Source organism: Coenobita brevimanus, chromosome 14 (assembly GCF_032717465.1).
Source record: "Coenobita brevimanus isolate Jiangsu-jjx chromosome 14, ASM3271746v2, whole genome shotgun sequence".
NCBI lineage: Eukaryota > Metazoa > Arthropoda > Malacostraca > Decapoda > Coenobitidae > Coenobita > Coenobita brevimanus.
In genome coordinates this window covers 40355198-40376146 of record NC_136967.1, presented here as the reverse complement: position 1 = coordinate 40376146, position 20949 = coordinate 40355198, and positions in this window count along the sequence as shown.

The following is a 20949-nucleotide window of genomic DNA, read 5'->3' as shown; positions in this document are numbered from 1 at the left end:
TCAGTCATTTAGCGTGACATGATAATAAGCAAATTAATTTTTGAAAGTTTGGCCTCGAGAGGGAGGGGGTTAGAATATATCATGTAATTTTGAACGATTTTTTTTTAAGTGATACCTATTCAAGGTACATCAATAGGAGACGGTAGTATAAGTAATTTAATTAATAAGTTATGCAACTACAGTCTGCATGATTGCTTAGACCAGGCATTCATTTACTCAGCATTCAAGGGCTAGGAATCTTGGCATCATCTCATCGGCATACACATCTGACCTTACATCCTTTATACCTCCTATCAGCACAATCTGATGATTATCACTCCACCAGGAAGGAACCCTTGTCATTAACTCATCCGAACATTATTCTTCCAACGAACTCGATCCGCTGTCAGTTCATAGCTTAATCACTCTCCTTACCATTCATTCACAGACATTCATTTACCAGCCTGTTCACGTTCTTGGATTACCACGCCTCCTACCACCATCAGACTCGCTTAGATGTACCCCTTTTACCATTCTATTCACTCCGCAGGAGTATCCTCTAATTTTTAAACAGTATCCACCACAATCATACATCATCTCTAACCTACTCAGGGTTTAATTCTCTCGGGATTTATCTTGGAAAGATAATATTACCTGTCGTGTAAAATCTGCCTCCAAGAGAATTGTGCTAAGGCGACTCCGTACCTTCCTTACTCCTGCACAGCTGTTGACTTGATCAATCAATCAATCAGTCATTTCCTGTAGCACCCCACGGGATGCATAGGGCCTCGATGAACTCTCTCCACCAATATTTGTCTCTTGCCATCACCTTCAGGTCCCACCAACACTCCTCTCCTGCTTCTCTTTTCATTGTCCTCAACCAGGTTTCCCTCGACCTACCTCTACCTCTTCTTCCTCTAGCAGTTCACACTGGAACATCCTGTATTAAACTACCTTCTTTTCTATATATGTGCCCCAGCCACTTCCAGCGAGACAGTCTCACATATTCATCAACTGGTTCCACTCTCGTAATATCGCTTACTCTTTCATTTGTAACTTTGTCTTGCCACTTTACCCCAAGCATACTTCTCAGTATTTTATTCTCAAACCCTAATACTTTCTGATCTGTTGCAGTTGTACTGTACCATGACTCATGCCCATAAATTAAAATTGGTCTAACCATGGACTTGTAAAATTTTACTTCAGTATGCACCGAAAGCATATTATTATTCCAAACAGATTTCAACATTCCAACTGCTCGCCAAACCAGTCCAATCCTCTCCCCAACTTCATTGCCCAACGATCCGCTAGATGATACAATCGCTCCCAGGTATTAAAAATTTTCCGCACTCCCCGCCACACCATTCCCAACCACACAATCGACCTGGTTCTCCACATTCACATCAATAATTTCAGTCCCTCCACAGTTCATCACCAATCCCACCCTCTCTCCCTCCTCCACAAGACAATCAAACACCCTCTGCATCTCGCAAACACTTTCACAAATCAGCACAATATCATCGGCACAAGTCCAAATCCACCAGCCTCCCATCCTCTTTCCAGTTAATTCCTGCACCTGTTCTCCCTACAACCCCTCTCACGACACAATCCACAACCAAAACAAACAGCAATGGCAAAAGAACTCCTCCTTCAATCACTTCCGACCCAACCCCAAATGTATCACTCAAAGAACCGCCCACCACCACCCCACAAAAAGTACCCTCATGCCGGCTTCCAAAAACACCATCACGCGAAACACCATCAAACGCCCTTTCAAAATACACAAAACACACACCAAGTGCCACCTTCATCTCGTCAGCCTGCTGCACCAGATGCCCCACAATAAAAAATCTGATCATCACAACCTCGACCCCCTCCAAATCCCGCCTGCTCCTCTCTCAAAACTTTATCAATCACCGGCTCCACTCTGTTCAACAAGATTTGGAAAAGACCCCTGCAACTACAGGTGTCAAAGTCATCCCCCTCCGTTGCCACACACACTTTGACTATTTACAGAGGTTTTATTCTCCCCTGTGTAGAGTACACCCCTCATGTATTGGGAGGCTCCCCCCACACAGCTCTTCTCAGCAAGGTGGTCAAATGTCTTTCGACTCTTAACTCTCCTCCTCTTTCTGGCTCCCTTCAACCTCAGTCTCTTCGCCGCATTGTTCTGTCTTTATCTCTTTCCATCGCTGCTCCATTGGTTACTACTACTCTGAACTGTCTGCCTGCATCCCTCCACAACCGCAGACAATGCCTAGCGTTTATCTAGGAGCAAATGCAATTCCCTTTTCTGGCCAACTCTCTAATGCAGGAATTATCCTTTACTTCCAGTCCATCATGTATTTTACAGATTATCCTTTGTCAGTATTTCCTACTGCCAATGATCTTCAGTGTTTTAAACGCATTGTGTCCAGGCATCTCGAAACGAATGTTATTTGAATTTGGCTCTGCTATTTTGTATTTATTTTTCCCTGGATGGAACAATCTTGCGGACTTTTGGGCTTTGTTTCCTTCTTCCTTGCATTAAAAAAAAAAAAAAAACGATATCATCTATGCACATTTTTTTTTACTCAGGTGCCTATAGACTTCCTTAACGTCTTTCACAAAATCACATTATTCCTTATGCTGTCTACTCTGCATTTGTGATTCTCAACTACCCCTTTCCACAGCTCGTACTTTTGATTTACCTTTCCGTGCCACACTGTACTCTTACACATATGGTAAAGTGAGCACCAAAATTCCGTCATGAAAGCCTCTCACAGCCAGCACATTATGACCTCAGCATCTTAACAAGGCCTTCATAGCTCTTACAACTTTCCTTCTGTCTACTATTGTACTTCCCATTCATTGGACATTTGTCTTACTATCCTATCACTTCATCTAGTACTTAAACTCTCTCTCTCTCATCAATCCATGCCTTCCTCCATTCATTGCAATATCACACTGGGAGTCACTTTCTCATTTAACAGCAATTGCTTTAGTATTATCAATATTTATTTTCAAGACTCGGGACTCCCAGACATCCAAAAATCTCTGCAACAGTTTGTCAAGTACTTGTCCACCACCTGCAGTCAGCACTGTATAAGATACAAACAGCTGACATGAGATATTCCATCTTTCACCATTCACTACTTGTGTCATTCCTCTCTCTATGACCTATTTTATAACCTTTTGTAATCCCACCCATGTATGTGCTGAACATCCGTAGGGTCAGTACACAACTTTGTCTCACTCTAGTACTGATGTTTAATCCTTTTCATAGATGCCTGTTATCACCATCGATGATAACTTCAGTTTCATCATAGAAACACAACAGAATTTAACAGTTCACCATCCAGAACAGTACAACTGAGAACAAAAGTCTGTACCCTTATCGGTCTGATCCCGCAAAAATATTATGATACTCACTTAACAACAGCCATACTTAGCTTTTAAAATATTCAGAGCAAGAAAAAAATGAAAACTGCATCGGTTAATCAACTGATCACCATAATGCTGTAAGTGGGACTAGGCCAAGAAGGCAGTGGTCTTTTGCACTCGGCTGTCCAGTTCTTACCATCAATAAAGAAGTCATAACCTAGAAGCACATATGGTTCTATATAAATAATGTTTCTTGCGGTATTACAAACTACGAAATACCGGTCATTTAAAAAGTAATCTCACCGAAATTTTGTAAATCAATATCTGTTTTTTAATATGAGGTTTAGTATTTACAGTTAGTTACTATCTTGATAAATACAAGTATATATGAGTGTTGTTCTAGATGAGTGGCTGAGGAGTGTGACTGTAAATGGGCATAAGGGGAAGGGTGATGCCCTGGAATGAGGAACTTATAAAGGCAAAAAGCTTTTTGACCAGATAATGAAGGTAATGAAGAGAGCTCTAAAAGTATGAAGAAAGAAAGAGTGAACATTGATGAGATGCAGTTTGGCTTTATGCCAGGCAAAAGAACCACTGGTGCCATATTCACTGTTCTGCAGTTCAGGAAAAATATATAGGAAAGAAATGGGATCAGTACTTTGTTTTTGTTGACTGGATAAGGCCTGTAACAGAGTCCCTAGGCAGGTGGTGAAGTGGGCAATTCATTGTTCCACAGCTTTACTGGAAAAAAATATAGGAAAAGAGCGGAATCTGCACTTTGTTTTTGTTGATTTGGAGAAGGCCTCTGACAGAGTCCTCAGGGAGGTGGTGAAATGGGTAATGAGAGAGCCTGGTATCGAGGAGTGGCTGGTTAGGGTGTTTATGGCTGTCGAGCACTCATGTAAGAGTGAATGGAGATTTGAGTGATGAGTTTTCCGTGAATGTTTGTGTGCATCAGGGGACAGTCTACCCTTTTGTTGTTTATCATGGTGCTTGAAGCCCTCTCATGCGACTTCAGAAATGGGCTCCTGTGGGAGACATTGTACACTGATGATTTGGTGTTGATTGCCGAGAATGAATGGGAGGTGGAGAGATGGTATGGGGCACAAAGGCTTGAGAGTAAATGCAGATAAAACAAAGGTGATGGTATCTAGGGCTTGTGACAGGACTCTCAAAGAAAACAAAGAATGGTCATGTGTGGTTTGCTACAAGGGTGTAGAAAATAATTCCATCTTGTGCAGTGTTTGTAACAAGTGGGTGCATAAGAGATGTAGTGGCATTAGAGGCAGATTCCAAGAAAATGCTGATTTCATGTGTGCAATTTGTCAGGTAGAGCACATTGAGATTATCAGGCGTGAAAGGGTTGATCTTGCTGATGGGTCTCTCGAGTGTGTGGAAGTTTTGTTATTTGGGAAACAGGTTATGTGCTGGATGTGGGGCTGGATCTAGCTCTGAGGCTAGAGTGAGGAGTTGTAGGAAGAAGTTCAGGGAGCTGTTATCATTCCTGACATTGAAAGAGATCTCTGTCCATGATAAAGAATGTTTGTATACAGCATGTGTTAGGAGTTTAACCCACCCCGTGCCGATGACGTACATGTATGTCGGCCCCTGTATGTGTGAACAGTGCCATTGACGTACATGTACGTCGGCAATTTGATATACAGTATTTGCCAAATTTCGAAAATTCAAATTATGCACCAAAAAATTGCCTGGGATAATTCTGCACTTCTCTAGGCCTTCCTATATCATCTTTATACCCAATAAGAGTGTTTTTGGCTCGAATAGCATAGTTACCAATGGAGACCTACCTCAACTCAATGGAGGTTGGAGGTGGTTGTTACTCCCAAGTTTTCAGCCACCTTGTCAGAGAGAAACGACCTCAAAATCGACCTAAATGGCTTGTGTGAGTACTTTTATGGTTGTTCTCCATGTTTTTTTCATCATTTCTAACCTATCTAGCAAAAAACAAAAAAAGGTCAAAAATTGGTCGGCACCACAGCTCCATGAGGTCCAAAGACTGCTGGCACTCGGCAAGTTACTGTTGTATGGTAGTGAGGCATAGGCAGTAAAGGAAGAGGATATTCGTAGGCTCAGACATACAGAAATGACAATGATTAAGTGGACATGCAGTGTGTCCTTGAGGCTGAGGCTTGGGGGGGCTAGGTTTATGATGTAAGAGTTAAGTGGTAAGATGGGAGTAGAGTGTATTAGTGGTGTGATGAAAAAAAGTCAATTTAGACGGTTTGAGCATGTGGAGAGGATGAGGGATGATAGTTGGGTGGAGAAAGTGAGAAGTGTTAATGTAGAGTTTGATAGGAAGACTGAAAAAGACCTGGGACAAAGTCATTAAGTGTGACCTCAGAGATAAGGGACAGAACAGGGAGGCTGCCAGAGATCAGGCAGCATGGAGAGCCGCCATTAGGTGACCAAAGCCTATGCATGTAAGCATGCTGGAGCTTTTAAAAGTGAAACAAAAAGAAACATTAATGGCGTAATGTGAACGTCATGTAATATACTATACAGTAGAGTAGTCCTTTGTGTGTGTGTGTGTGTGTGTGTGTGTGTGTGTGACAGCCAAAACTGGGAAAAGAGTTATGATGAAACTTGGCAGGATGGTTGGAATTGGGTCCCAGACAAGCTTGTTTCAATTTGGTGTCAACTGATATTTTCTTAATGGGTGTCTTGGCCCCTAATAATTATTTCAAGTGGTATTACAATACACACACGTGAAAGTGGCAGAGGAATATTTCCCTTGAGTTACAAACATCGATGAAGAGAGAGAGAGAGAGAGAGAGAGAGAGAGAGATCCAAATATTCAGTCCGATAACTTTTACGACACTGATGGAACTAAGACGATTGTATTCAGCAGAATTTGGTGGTCGCTTGATGGTGGTGGCAGTATCAGTGGTGGTAATGGTGGTGGTGTTAGTGGTGCTGGTAGCTGCAATGATGATGATGGGAATGGTAGCTGTGTTGGTGGCAGTGGTGGTGGAAGTAATTGCGATGATGATGGTGATGGTCTCACAATAACTTTGTATATTCTTGTAGTGGAGTTTTGTAGATTAGTTATATATATATTAGACTTGTGGACTAGCGGTTGTTATACGTGAGTAGTTTTGTAAGTAGATAATCTTGGTTCCCATTTGTCATGCAATGACAGGAGAGGTAAAGAATAGTATGGGACTATTTTTATTTGTCTTGGAAATATTAACAAAGTCTCACACACACGAGTGAAGTATAAGTAGAGTCCCTCGAGCTACCTCCTTGTCTCGCTCTCTCTCTCTCTCTCTCTCTCCCCTCTCGTCCATGTTGCTAGGCTCGTTCTCTTTACTACCTGCCGGTTCTATGGCCTGTCTCCTTCTGAGCTCTGCTTCCTAAATTCTGGTGTAGCAGGGGTCGTGTCACGTGTGTTACACTGTGGTTGGAAAGTTCTAGAAACCTGTGTGTGAGTATGTATGTATGTGTGTGTATGGTCACGAGGCGCTGTCGTGTGCCTATAAAGCATTCCTTGAGTTAAGAGTGTGTAAGGATGTTTAGCATTGCTGGATTCTTGCAGACACAACACCTTCTCATCATCTGACTTGCTGCTTCTATCTGTCTCTCTATCTATCTGTTTATCTATTTATCTATTATGATTTGTAATTATAATATGAAGTCCTGACACTGCTCGGCCATGTACTGGAGGTCCTCCGACAGCAATCATCATTGACATATGCTAATCTATTAGTACATAATATTGATTATAGTATTGTATACATATAATATTCATGTCAATATTGTACTGATCCTATAATATTACATTTTAAACAAGTTGTATACATATTTGAATAAATGCAATGGTTGTTGTATGACATTTTGTAAGATGTGCATGCATAACAGACATACGCATATAATTGGGCAATGGTAATACTGCTAGGTTATTACATTACATGTGAGTTATCCCTTTAGTAATGTCTAAGATTTCACCTAGCTTGTATGATGATTCTGGTAATACAGAACTGTGGTAAAATTGTATGATTTTACATAATATTGTAGTAACATTGTGGTAATACATAATTGTAACATTGTGAATTGTTACATAATTGTATTGTAATTGTTACATTGTAGTAACATTGTAGTAATACATAACTGCAATATTTTATGAATTGTTACATAATATTGTGGTAATGCATAATTGTATTGGCCGCATAATTGTAGTTACATTTTGTTAATGCAACTGTTACATCATTGTGTTGGCCTTATAATTGTAGTTAAAGTTACATAAAAGTTACATCTTGTTAATGCAACTGTTACATAATTGTGTTGGCCTTATAATTGTAGTTAAAGTTACATAAAAGTTACATCTTGTTAATGCAACTGTTACATAATTGTGTTGGCCTTATAACTGTAGTTACATTTTGTTAATGCAACTATTACATAACTGCGTTGGCCTTATAATTGTAGTTAAAGTTACATAAAAGTTACATCTTGTTAACGCAACTGTTACATAATTGTTACATATTGTTTGTAGTTACATATCGTTTGTAGTTACATAATTGTAATAATTGCAGTCCTGACACTGAATCCAGTCATGCTGCGGTCGATGATAATGATGATGTGACATGCCACTGGCTCGTGGAGACAAAATTTGCTTTTTATTTCACTTATAGAAGGAGTTTATGTGATGATGTGCCATGCTACATCCTTGTGGAGACAACAATTTGATTTTTGTTTCACTTATATAAGGAGTTTATGTGATGATATGCCATGCCACTTGCTTGTGGAGACAACAATTTGCTTTTCATTTCACTTATAGAAGGAGTTTATGTGATGATGTGCCATGCCATTTGCTGGTGGAGACAACAATTTGTTTTTTGTTTCACTTATAGAAGGAGTTTATGTGGTATTTTGGCATTTGTAGTAACACTTACACTTATTTTCATTTGTTTGTTATGTGATCTTACTCTATTTCTTTTTTTTTTCTTTCTTTCTTTTATTTATTTTTTTTTGTATGTATTGATTTTCTATAGTTTGTTTTTCTTCGTTTGTCTACGTTTTTTCGGTGTTGTCCGAAGTTGCATAATTGCTGGCTAATTTCCTTGGGACCCTTTTTTAAGGTTTGGTTTATATTGCACAGATATTACTGAAAATGATATTATATAGCCCTATATTGTGTTATTTTATATAAAAAATATATATACAGTATTAACTATATACACTGACTTGTTGTTCACTTGTACCTATCATGGGCAATATATGTGTCAGCACTGTGTGGAAATCTTTGTCTTCACGATTGTGTTGAAGATGTTCATTCTTGCAAACGTCATTTGTGTTGGCCATTTTTTTTTTTTTTTTTTTTGGTTTTCCTTGTAACTTAATTTATCTGTTTCCACTAGGTAGCTTTAATTAATAAATGTTTAATACAGTTCTTTTAATCGCTCACTGAGTAACTGTGATGGTATTTTTTCTTTATTACTTTGTAGATGTAATACTGTATAGCTGTATGTATGAAACACGTATTATATGTAGGTATAAATGGTAACACTCGTTGGTAGTAAATAAATGCTATAATAAATGAATGAATATATACAGTGTAGAATATTTATTGTCGGTGCAAGTATTTAATGATTGAATTATGAAGATAATTGAAGTAGGTATATGTATTTAAGTTGTAACTATACAGCACGTTTTATATGTTTGTGCAGAAGTTTTTTGTCTATCACTGTGTATTGTATAAATGAAGTAACTATGTAACTCACTAATTTTTACCGTGGTGGGAATGGTGTGAGTGATGTTGCACATGGTGATAGCGTTGTTCTTCACGGGTTGATTGACGTGTTGTGGGGTGTCAGACACACGGCTTGACGTCGTCTCAGCACACGTATGGTGACGTCGACTTCCCACACTGGTAGCTGTGGTGAGTAAATGAGTAGCGATGAGTAACTTGAGTGAAGATGAGTGAGTAAGATGAGTTGTGAATATGGGGTTGGTATTTGCTTCGTTGTTTTGACCTCTTCACTCCTGCGTCAGCGGTGGAGGTTGGGTGGAGGTAGGAGAGAAAGCAGGGTAAGGTCAGATGGTTGTGAGTTGTGAGTCGTGTCCCACTCTTCGTTTGTTTGTTTTGTTTGTTTTTTTCTCGAGGTATTCGTGGTCCTTTTTTCTTGTGATTTACTCGTTGTGGGATGAAGACTGTCGCTACTTGTAGATGCGTGTAGATTATACATACGACTCGTAGAGTTGTTACTTGTAGTTGATTGTAGATTGTTGTTGTTCGTTGGTTCGTCGTAGAAATTGCAAGATTTGTATCAGCATTTTGTTAAACTACTGGCAAGACGTCCTGTGACCTCTTCACCTCTACATCAGCATGATGATCGGGGAGACAGAGGGGGCTGGTTGGAGAGAATACTGTCAGGAGCTGGTTGTGAGTTGTTGGCTGTGAGAGATATTTTTTGTTTTCAATCTTGATATTTTGTAGGAATTCACTGTAGATTCGTAGACGAGGTTCATACGTTCGCTGCCGCCATATCTCACAATAACTTTGTAGGTTCTTGTAGTGGAGTTTTGTAGATTAGTTATATATATATTAGACTTGTGGACGAGCGGTTGTTATACGTGAGTAGTTTTATAAGTAGATAATTTTCGTTCCCATTTGTCATCCAATGACAGGAGAGGTACAGAATAGTATGGGACTATTATTATTTGTCTTGGAAATATTAACAAAGTCTCACACACACGAGTGAAGTATAAGTAGAGTCCCTCGAGCTACCTCCTTGTCTTGCTCTCTCTCTCTCTCTCTCTCCCATGTTGCTAGTTCTCCCTACTACCTGCCGGTTTTATGGCTAGCCTCCTTCTGAGCTCTGCTTCCTAAATTCTGGTGTGGCAGGGGTCGTGTCACGTGTGTTACACTGTGGTTGGAAATTTCTAGAAACCTGTGTGTGAGTATGTGTGTATGTGTGTGTATGGTCACGAGGCGCTGTCGTGTGCCTATAAAGCATTCCTTGAGTTAAGAGTGTGTAAGGATGTTTAGCATTGCTGGATTCTTGCAGACACAACACCTTCTCATCATCTGACTTGCTGCTTCTATCTGTCTCTCTATCTATCTATTTACCTATTTATCTATTATGATTTGTAATTATAATATGGAGTCCTGACAGTGGTAGTTGCTATGGTGGTGGAGATAGCTGAGATGATCAAGGTTGTGGTGATGGTGATAGTTATGATGATGGTGATGGTGGTGGTAGCTGTGATGGTGGTGGCGGTGGTGGTAGCTGTGATGGTGGTGGCGTGGTGGTAGCCGTGGTGGTGATAGCTATGGTGGTGAGGGTGGTGATAGCTGTGGCAGTGTTGGTGGTGGTGGTGTCTGTGGTCAAAAAAGGCTCTCATTTAGGCATGTGCTTTGCAGTCTGATCTTCTCAGGACCGATTTTTTATTTTAATTCCTGAAGAAGAATAGTGGAAGGAAAAAACAAATGAAAAAAATAAAAAATCCATACATCAAAAATTCAGATCTCCTCCATTCATTTTAAAAAATCTGTAACAACTGGGCTTGAACTACTGTAGGTTGAAGTTTGGCAGGAAACTATTCTGGGTAAGCGAGTTCAAAAGAGGTACAGTTCGGGGAATAAAAGAATTCTGATAGGAAGAAGTTCTGCAATATGGCACTGCAATGGTCCGGTCATCAGTGCTATCAGATGCCCATGTACTCGTAACACGAGGGAAGGAATGGAGCGGTGGCACAATGGATACAATTTCGTCTGAGCATTTGTCATAGAAATATCTGTAAAATAATGCAATGAAGGCAACATTCCTTCTTATTTGTAGGGAAGGTAGTTTATTTGTAATTACTGGGTTACTGATAATTCGTAAAGCTTCGTTCTGAATTTTGCCAAGTTGTTTTAATGCAACTTCTCCACTTCCACTCCACAAGGATGAACAACATTCCAGTTAACTGCTCCTGTAAATTATAACTAACTGCTCGTCAGTGAAGTTGCAATGCGGATACTGTACAATAATTCGAGTTTCACTGAAGTGGTTTTAGCAAGTGATCTAACATGATAGGTCCAGCTGAGGATATTGTTAAGTGAAACACCAAGAATTTCATTACTTTTAGAGATAGGAATATTAGTACCACTGAAGTTAATATAGGAATCAGCAATATCTGACTAATAGTAAACTGTATATACTGGTATTTCGTTTCCTAGCATTAAATGAGACAGTGTTATTTTGTCCCCATTCAGTGATCTTAGATAAGTTTTAATTTATGCATATTGCTGTACTGAGTTGCATTTTAGAGATACTGAACACTGTTAATGAGTGTTTAATGTGGAGGAATTGCCAAGTCTTGAGCTTTCTGCATATGAATGAATGGGACTAAGGGTGATAGATTAGATATCATTAATATGAATTAGGAACAAGGTTTGAGTCTTGTGGCAAGCTGGCATTAATCGAGTGATAATTAGACTATACATCATATACTTTTACCCTTATCTGTCTGTATATGAGGAAAATAGTCGAACAAAAAATGAAAGGCCATAGGAAGGGAGTCTGGATAGCTGTGAAAGTTGCTACACTCTGTCAAAAAGCTTTAGAAATATCAAGGGCTACTGCATGGGCTTCTCCATGCTAGTCAATTGACTGGTGGATGGACTGAGTCAAGATTGAAGATACCAACACTGGATCTTTCATGGCGAGAACCGTAGCGTCTGCCACAAATAAAGTTGTTGGATTCTAGATATTTAACAATGTGCTGTTAAATTACAATTTCAAATACCAGTGAGTCGTTTTCACCGAAGGCCACCGAGAGACAGCGAGGGCCACTGGTAAAGCAAGGTTAGGTTTGGTTACAATAGGCTGCGTGGCTCTAGGTGGTCCTCTGTGAAAAGACCGACCCAGATAGGTGGCTCTCGGAGGCCTTTGGTGAAAAGATCGACTTTTCCTTACCAGTTTTTTTCCTGCTGACAGGACGTTGATATTCTTTTAATGTGATATATGTACTGTACGTCAATGCCAGAAAGACAAAACGAACATACAAGTGAAAAATAGAGTGGCTCTCGGTGGCTGTCCATGAAAAGACCGGCCCTCAATTATTTTTACCAAGAGAAGATGTCATAGCTATTGGTCTGTATTCAGATGGGTCAGAGGAACTCTCTATCTTCGCAGCTGGGTGGATATTGGTTTCTTGCCGTGAATAAGGGATTGAAAAAGTATGTATGCACAGTCTGAATAATTTAGCTAGAAGAGGAGCAAGTTGTGGGGAATACCTTATCAAAATGACAGAAGGAATTCCTTCTGAACCTGTAGCTTTGTTGGTTGACAAATTGCCTAGGATGGATTTTACGTATCTAGCCGGTACCTTACGTGAACCAATTTGGGGAGAGTTAAGTTCTAGTACAGGGACGTTCTGACTACCTTCCTCAAAAGTAAAATGCCTGACAAACGTACTGTCAAGGACGTTCGCTTTTCCAGGCAGGTCACTTATAGAATTTCAGTTGGGGGATTTTAGTGGGAAAATTGGTGATGACTTGTTCAAGTTATTAGTCAAAGAATTGAAAGTTAACCAGATTATTCTATTGTCATTAGGATTATCAAATATTCTGGATGATCGGTTGTGAAGTAAGTTTGATTTTATGAGATTTATTATTACTTTTGCATGATTTCTAGCAACTATAAATTGACTGAGGAATTCAACCATTTTTTTCTTTAAGTAAAATTATATGCTAATGACTTCTGCTTTGTTGCTCTGGCACAGTTGCTGACAAACTATTTTAAGGAGTCCACTCTTGCAGTAAATTGTTCACTGGGTATGAACAGTTCCATTCCAGCTTATATTTAGCCAGGGACTGGTTAGAACTGATGTTAGTGGAGAGGAAAGATTGCCATGGCATATCAGCAAGATAATTTCTAAATCCATCCCAGTGTGCCCTATCAAAGTGTCATTGCTCTCCCTGAATGGTTCAGAATGGGAAGTTTTGGGGTAACTGATTAATGAGAGAGATGAGATTGTGGTCAGAGTTTCCACGTGATGACAGTACCTCTGTACCTCTATCCTGCATTGTATTGATGTAGTTTATTTGTCGGGAACACATCCAAGAGATAGGTGCTATGATCGGGATTATCTGGTATTCTGGTTTGTTATTTACCTTTTGTGCAAGATTAAACAAATCTGCAAACAACTCGCAACCTAGAACAGTATCGTCAGTCCTAGCAGAATGTAGTATCCAGTATATAGTATGGACATTAAAATCACCCAAAACGATAATTTCAGTGCTAAAGATGAGATTAAGGTTGGTCAACTGTCTAAATATAAAGTCATGTACCCTGGGTTTGGAAGAAACATTAGGAGAGAAGTAAGCTATGCAGACATAATTGGTAATTGTAGGCAGACGGATGTTTGATGCTTATAAATCATGAGTCAGATGTCGTGGTATCTCATGAATAAGCAGAGATCAGCTGCTCCTTGCCAAATCTGCTGAAGCGACTCTTCTATGTGTAAACAGTGTACTCGTAATATTGGGCCACACTCACAAAGGATTCTCTCTACCTGTACCCTGAAAGACTGTATGAGCATTAGAGATCAACTACATTCCGTGGATGTAACATCTAAGCTCCGAATAAAGCACCCAATAGCAATACAAAGTCTCTATGATTAATATGAAATCCTGATGGTATATCTGTCAGCCCACATCTCGCATTCCAGTGGCAGCGAGGCCATGAACACACCTTATTTCAAGTCCGTCTACCATTAAATCCAGTAGCCTGTAAACCAACTCCCTGCCATCTGTCGCCAACCCAGTCTTTCATAGAATCTGTCTATCATCGAGCCAGTCTGTCATAGAACTGTTTGTCATCCATCCAATCTGTCATAGAATCTCCCTGTCATTGAGCCAGTTTGTCATGGAATCTGTCATGAAGCCGGTCTGTTAATGTGCCTGTCTGTCATCAAGTCTATCTGTCCTCTAGCCCGGCAGTCACCGAGCCTGTCTATCACCAAGCCTGCCCGTCAACAAGACTGTCAGTCGCTAAGCCAGCTATGGTGGTACCATTCTTAAGTGCCGGTTTGGGTGGGGCACCAACCTCTGTACAGTGTTGCCACGTGTTCCATACCCGCTATGTGAACGGCTCTGATATATATATGTAATAGGCATCACAATAAGATAAACACATAAGAATATAAAAGTAACGTGTGTATTATAATATATGAAAGAACAGTAAACTTATTATGCGTAAAATATTTATACGTCAATACAGAAACGTGGCATAATTATTTGACAGTGTTGCTTAAAAAAAAGTAGTCACTTTTATTGGCTGTTACCGTATTTCTGGGGTGGGTAATAATGTCACAATTATGATTATAAGATAATGTGCAGGAATATAAGAAATAATATGCCAATTTCTTAGTAAGAAAAAAAATATAAACATTAAAACCCTCGTGAGCAGCAACACTCTCATACACCCAGCCGACCCGAGGGATAGAGGAATAGGCCTGTTTGGGGACACCTCTTAAAAAAAAAAAACGCGCCAAGATTTTTACCTCCTGGGTGGTGTGGAAATAAAGTCAAATTTACAATATGCACATTATAACGTAATATAAAATAACCAAAATGTATCCTAAATTACCACAGACGAGAGAGAGAGAGAGAGAGAGAGAGGGGGGGGGAGGGGAAGGCAGACCAGGGGCAGTGTTGAGTGCAGCTGAGTGAGAGATGGAGGGAGGGAGGGAACGAAGGAGGGAGAGAGTGATTGAATGAAAAATCATGGTGCCCCAACAACGAGGTCATCTGGCGCCATATGTAAAACAATAATATTTTTAAACATAATTAGATATAATAAAAACAAAATAAAGAAATGAAAGCACAAGTTTATAAGTCACTCATAAAAGAAACAAAATTCCTAAGGGTGAAGCACATCTCCCCAAGGAGAGAGAGAGAGAGAGAGAGAGAGAAGGCAGGCAGGGGGCAGTGTTGAGTGCATCTTCAAGCTGAGGGAAAGATGAAGGGAGGGAAGGAAGGAGGGCGAGAATGACTGAATGAAAACAAATCAAGGCGCCTCAACACCGAGGTCATCTGGCGCCATATGTAAAACAATAATATAATAAAAAACAAAATAAAGAAATGAAAGCACAAGTTTATAAGACACATAAAAGAAACAAAATTCCCTAGGGTGACGCACATCTACCCCCAGGAGAGAGAGAGAGAGAGAGAGAGGCATCGCGATATGGAAAACGTGGCAACACTGTACAGAGGTTGGTGCCCCACCCAAACCGCCACTTTAGAATGGTACGACCATAGTCACTAATCATGCCTGTCAGCAAGCTTTCATCCCGACCACGATTCAGCTAACTGTCAAACCTTCAGTGACCAGGTGACCTGCAACTCACCTTTTCACCTCCTCCCAGCTATCAATACCAGTTCACACCACGTCCTGCACCATATGTCATATAAATAGGCGGTGAGTTGGAACTTTTCAGAAAAAAGTTCCTTCTACTATCTCCAGACTAATAATCTTAAGACATGATATTTTTTTCTTTCTCTTCCTTTACATGATTAAAATACTGTACTTATAATAACTTCCCCACATTTATCGTTCATACCTCAGTTTCCTTTTACTATCATCAGCCTTATGAACACTTAATTTTAAATATTATATATATAATTCTCTCTGTGTTAACTGTTATTATACATAATAGTTTACCTAAGTTAAAAAAAATCTCTTTAGTTGTATTCACATAATTATTTTCATTGTCTTTTTTTTTTTTCTATCCAGTTCATTTCTTAATGAAAATCTTTTTAAGAAAATTAATTCATATAAAGATGATACATATACTTCCGAGATGAAATAAAACCTACCAAGATTGACGCCTCACACGACAGTCCTACTTCCTTGAGAAACAGAAAGACTTATTCTTGAGAAACAGGTCAGTGAGCTGAGTTCAATTCATATCATACCCACAATACATCACGCATTTCTCAGTTACCTTCTACCTTTTTAATTATGGCAACCTCTCATGCCCCGAAACAATTATTTTGGAAGATGCATCGAGTCGCAGATATACTGGAATGAATCCTGCAGTTAGCAAATAAAATTTCATTAACACGTCATGTCCCAAGGTTTTCCACACCTTCGACATCCCCCAGTCCCGAGGTATTTTCGAATTTTTTTTTTTTAGCTAAAACCTTCATTTTTGGTGAGTAACATCGAAAATTCATAGAGAAATCGCTCACCTGAGGTTTAAAATACCCAATCCAGGTAGGAGTTCCTCCTTACCTGACTGGGTTTTCTAACATGCTGGCACCAAAGAAAACGAGTTCTATAACGGTTCATAAACGGTATTTATTTATTTACTTGGTACGAATGTATACGTAGTATGAGAGTATATTGGTTTTCAAGCAGTAATAAAGGCATTATAAACATTGTTTCACTCACTAACTAATCACCATACCTGACCTTTTTTTGCCACATTACCTGATCATTATTTCTGGCTGTTTCTTCTTCTAATGCTATGTAAGCATTGTCCTCCACATTGTCATCGATTGGGGAATCACTCTGGCCCTGAATATCTTTACTAGCCAAGTCACTGGTAACAGGTCCTTTGCCAAGACAATGGCGTGAGGGGGGAAAGGGGGAGGTTATGCGGTGTAAGGCATTGTCCCTGCTTGGCATCTTGTAGAGGAATAGAGGAAGGTGTCCCGTGTATACATATGAAAAATCACGTGCGAAGTGAAAATTGTGCAAATTAGGGACCTTGCAATTGCACGACGTACTGGTACGTCGCCGGGACTGGCAAATGCAAATCGTTGCAACGTACCCATACGTCGACGGGACGGGGTGGGTTAATGATGTCCAGTCTGTAGTTTCAAACAAAGGACTTACATCAGACAGTGCTAAAATCGTCTATCTTCAGAGCCGATTTGATGATGGTTACTCCCGCGTGGGGTCATTCATTGTGTTTACTTCCTTTGATGAATGCTGTAACAATTTCGTAGAACTTTTTTTTTGTAACCACAAGAAAGCAGGATGCTTCCTGAGACAAGATAAATTCATCCCACCTGAAAAAAAAAAAAAAAAAAAAAAAAAAAACGCTTTCAGAAGTGGAAGCAGTGTCAGCAGCAACAGGAACAGAAATCTTAGAGGCATTATGAAACAGTTCGTGGGCGGAAGCTGATGATAAGGGAAAAGCCACTTTAACACTAAATAATGTGGCAAGGTTATTCAGTTTAAACTCTCTTAGTAAGAATGAATTAGATGCAGTGTTAGAGATTCAGTTTTGTCCAAGGAATGACAAGCATTTTACAATAGATGTACAGATAGAAGAGCGACTAAGTATCATACCCTCTCAAACAATACATACAGTTCCACCAGTTTCTAGCTTAGCACCACAGTTCTTGCAGTCACAAGGTTAAGGACATGTCCACCCAGTGGTAAAAAGTCACACCACATTCACCAGCCATGTCACATGCAAAGCTTGCATTACAAACCAATTTCTCTCATAACCGAGCCACACCTAAAAGTAGAACTAAGACCGTCTGTTGGTACTGTAATTGAACAGGTTATCGCACTCATTGTTATAAGAGACTAAGAGATGAAGAACACAGGCGTGATAGTAGATCACCTTCATGATCATTCAGGATTAAGTACTGTACTTATCATAATAGGCATTATCATTCCAATAGCGAATGTCATGTTCTTGCTAATACACAGTCGGGGAAAACCCCGCACCAGAACCAACTGAATCTTCCACAACGACACAAAATTCTGAGCTCCCAATATGCCAAATTGGCCTTCTGCCTCAGGTCTATTTATCTTAGGATATTGTGAAGGAGTCCCTACATTATTTTTTGTAGACTCTTGGTCTAGACAAAATAAATATCTGAGTCCTTCCTATACAGCATTAAAGGAAGGATCAAACGGGGTTGGATCCTTGAGTCACCTGATATTCGTCTCTGTGATATTGACGGCTTAGAATTTTCCATGAAGGGCAAGGTAACTCTTGAAATACAACTCGATGACTTAAGAAAATCTTTCACAGCTGAGCTTTTTGTCACAAACAAACTCCGGTCTCCTGCAAATGCTTTGATTGGTCTGACACCATGGCTCAACATTCTATTGAACTGATACCTGCTCATGGTAGTATTACAGTAAAGGGGTTTTATGTATCAGGCATGAATTGCTCACGCCCCGTCCTTCATGGGTAAATTTAGTGACTCAGTCTACCGTAATTCCACAGGCACCAGTAGAGACAGTGAGGATAATTTGGTACCTTACCAGTATCTCATGACACCCCCTCTAACAGAGACACAATGGTTGGCTCATGTATGCCTAATTTTGCAACGTCAAAGCGTCAATGGTACTTTGCAACAGGAGGAGATGAAACGAGCAGTAATCAGTAACAAAGTGGTGCAATTTTGTTGCCACACGAATTCACGAAAGTCTCTGTCCGTGTCGTAGGTGCGAAAGGAGTAAATGCATTATCCTTACCTGAGATGTGTAAATTGTTTAACATACGAGTCATCAATGCGTTCTGTGTTGGAATAAATAAACATATATATATATATATATATATATATATATATATATATATATATATATATATATATATATATATATATATATATATATATATATATATAAATCATCTCATGTCATCAGCCGTTTGTGTGTCCACTGCAGGATTGGCTTATCCTGACCGAAGTGGGGACGATACAGCCAATGTATCTCTACCAAGTGGCTTAGGCTGTCTAGTAGAGATTGTATGTAGGGTGAGAAGTGCTTGTAAATGTAATTGTAATGTTGGAGTGGCTTTGGATATGTGTGTAGTCTGTGAATCAAGCGTAATCGGCCCACGCAAGCCGTCTGGGTGCAAGCATACTTTATAGTAAACGACACTGGTTCAACCACAGCACCCCTTGTGTCCGCCAATGCAGTATGTGGCTTGAAGAGCGCTCCCAAAGTTTATTACCCTAGCGGGGCACAAACCCTCGTTCTTCAGTGTACGAAAATGCACACTTTACCATATATATATATATATATATATATATATATATATTGCATATTAAATGTTACAAATGCTCCACTAAACTCAAACATGGTAAAAGATTGCCGATTTCCTGGTGTGCCCATCGGCTATAAAGGTGTGCGAGGACACACCATTCTCTATAACTGGTAAGGATGATGATGATTTATCTGGCGTATATAATACTGAAAACTCCACGGATTCTGTTAAGATTCAGCTGATATCACCTTTCAAGTAAAGCTGAGCGACTTCCTTCAGAATAAAGAACAATTAATTAATATTTTGCAGACAAATAGAGATGTTGTGGCCTTACCTGGTGAACTTGACTAGTATGTTTAAGCATACTATCAACTTAATTCCCAGTACTCAACCAATTATGTCCCAGCATATACATTACCTCATAGTCTAACTTACGAAAAGAAACTGACGAGATAGTACAGGATATGCTAAATCAGGACATCATTGAACATTCCATCAGTCCATGGAATAGTTTGCTTTTCCTAGTCCCCAATAAAGGAGGTGATTTTAGACCTGCAGTTGACCTCATAATGTAAACTCTTTCTCACTGTACCAGATCCATTCCTGTTACCAGTCTTAACAAATTTACTGTATTCTCTTGGTGAGAAAAATGTTGTTTTCACTTCCCTTGACTTAATGAGCGGCTACTGGCAAGTAGAAATGGAAGAGTCGTCTCACCCGATAACTGCATTCAGTACCCCTTCTGGCAACAGTCATTTTAAGAGGTTTCTTTTTAGTCTTAGAAATACCTCATTTGTATTCATATGGCTAATCCATTCTGTTTTCAGTGGTATGATCGGTCATCCTCTTTTTGCTTATCTAGATGACATCACTGTAGTGAGTAAATCAGCCCCTGATCATTTTGCTAAGCTACAGCCTGTTTTTGATCGCCTCCAAATGGCAAGTCTAAAGATGAAGCTCAGTAAATGGAACTTTCTATATAAGAGAATTATATTTCTTGGACATATGGTTGATGCTCAAGGAATTCACGCCTCATATGAGAAAGTTAAGGCAGTTTGTGATTTCCCAGAACCTACTAGTACTGATGATGTAATGAGTTTCTTGGGACTGAGTAGATACAATTGGCGATTTATCCAAGGTTATGCACAGATCGCTGCTCTTTTTACTGAATTATTTAAGAATATATGAACCTTCTGTTTGGACCAGTGACCAGTCTCCTACCTTTGAAGCACTGAAGACTGCACTTACTGTTGCCACACACCTGGCATTCTCTGATTATTTTGATCTAGGCTCGGTATCAATGCAAACAGATTATGCAAAGAGGAAACGCATAATAGTGTATGCTAGTCGTGCCCTTAATGCTGCTGAATGTAATATGGTGTTACTGACTGGGAGATTTTGCAATAGTTTGGTCGCAAAAACATTTCAGAGACATAATCTACAGATATCGAATGCATATCTGTAGCAGACAATCAAATGTTGATGTTGTCGTGACACTCCCTTATTACCACTGCCAAGCTCGTACAATTGATACACAAGTCTACGCTGCTTGAGTGCTGGAGGTTGTCTGCCCGCCTCGGTCTCACTGGCCGTCCCTCCTCATTTCCCTCTAACTGCACCCCCCCCAACCATTGACGTCAC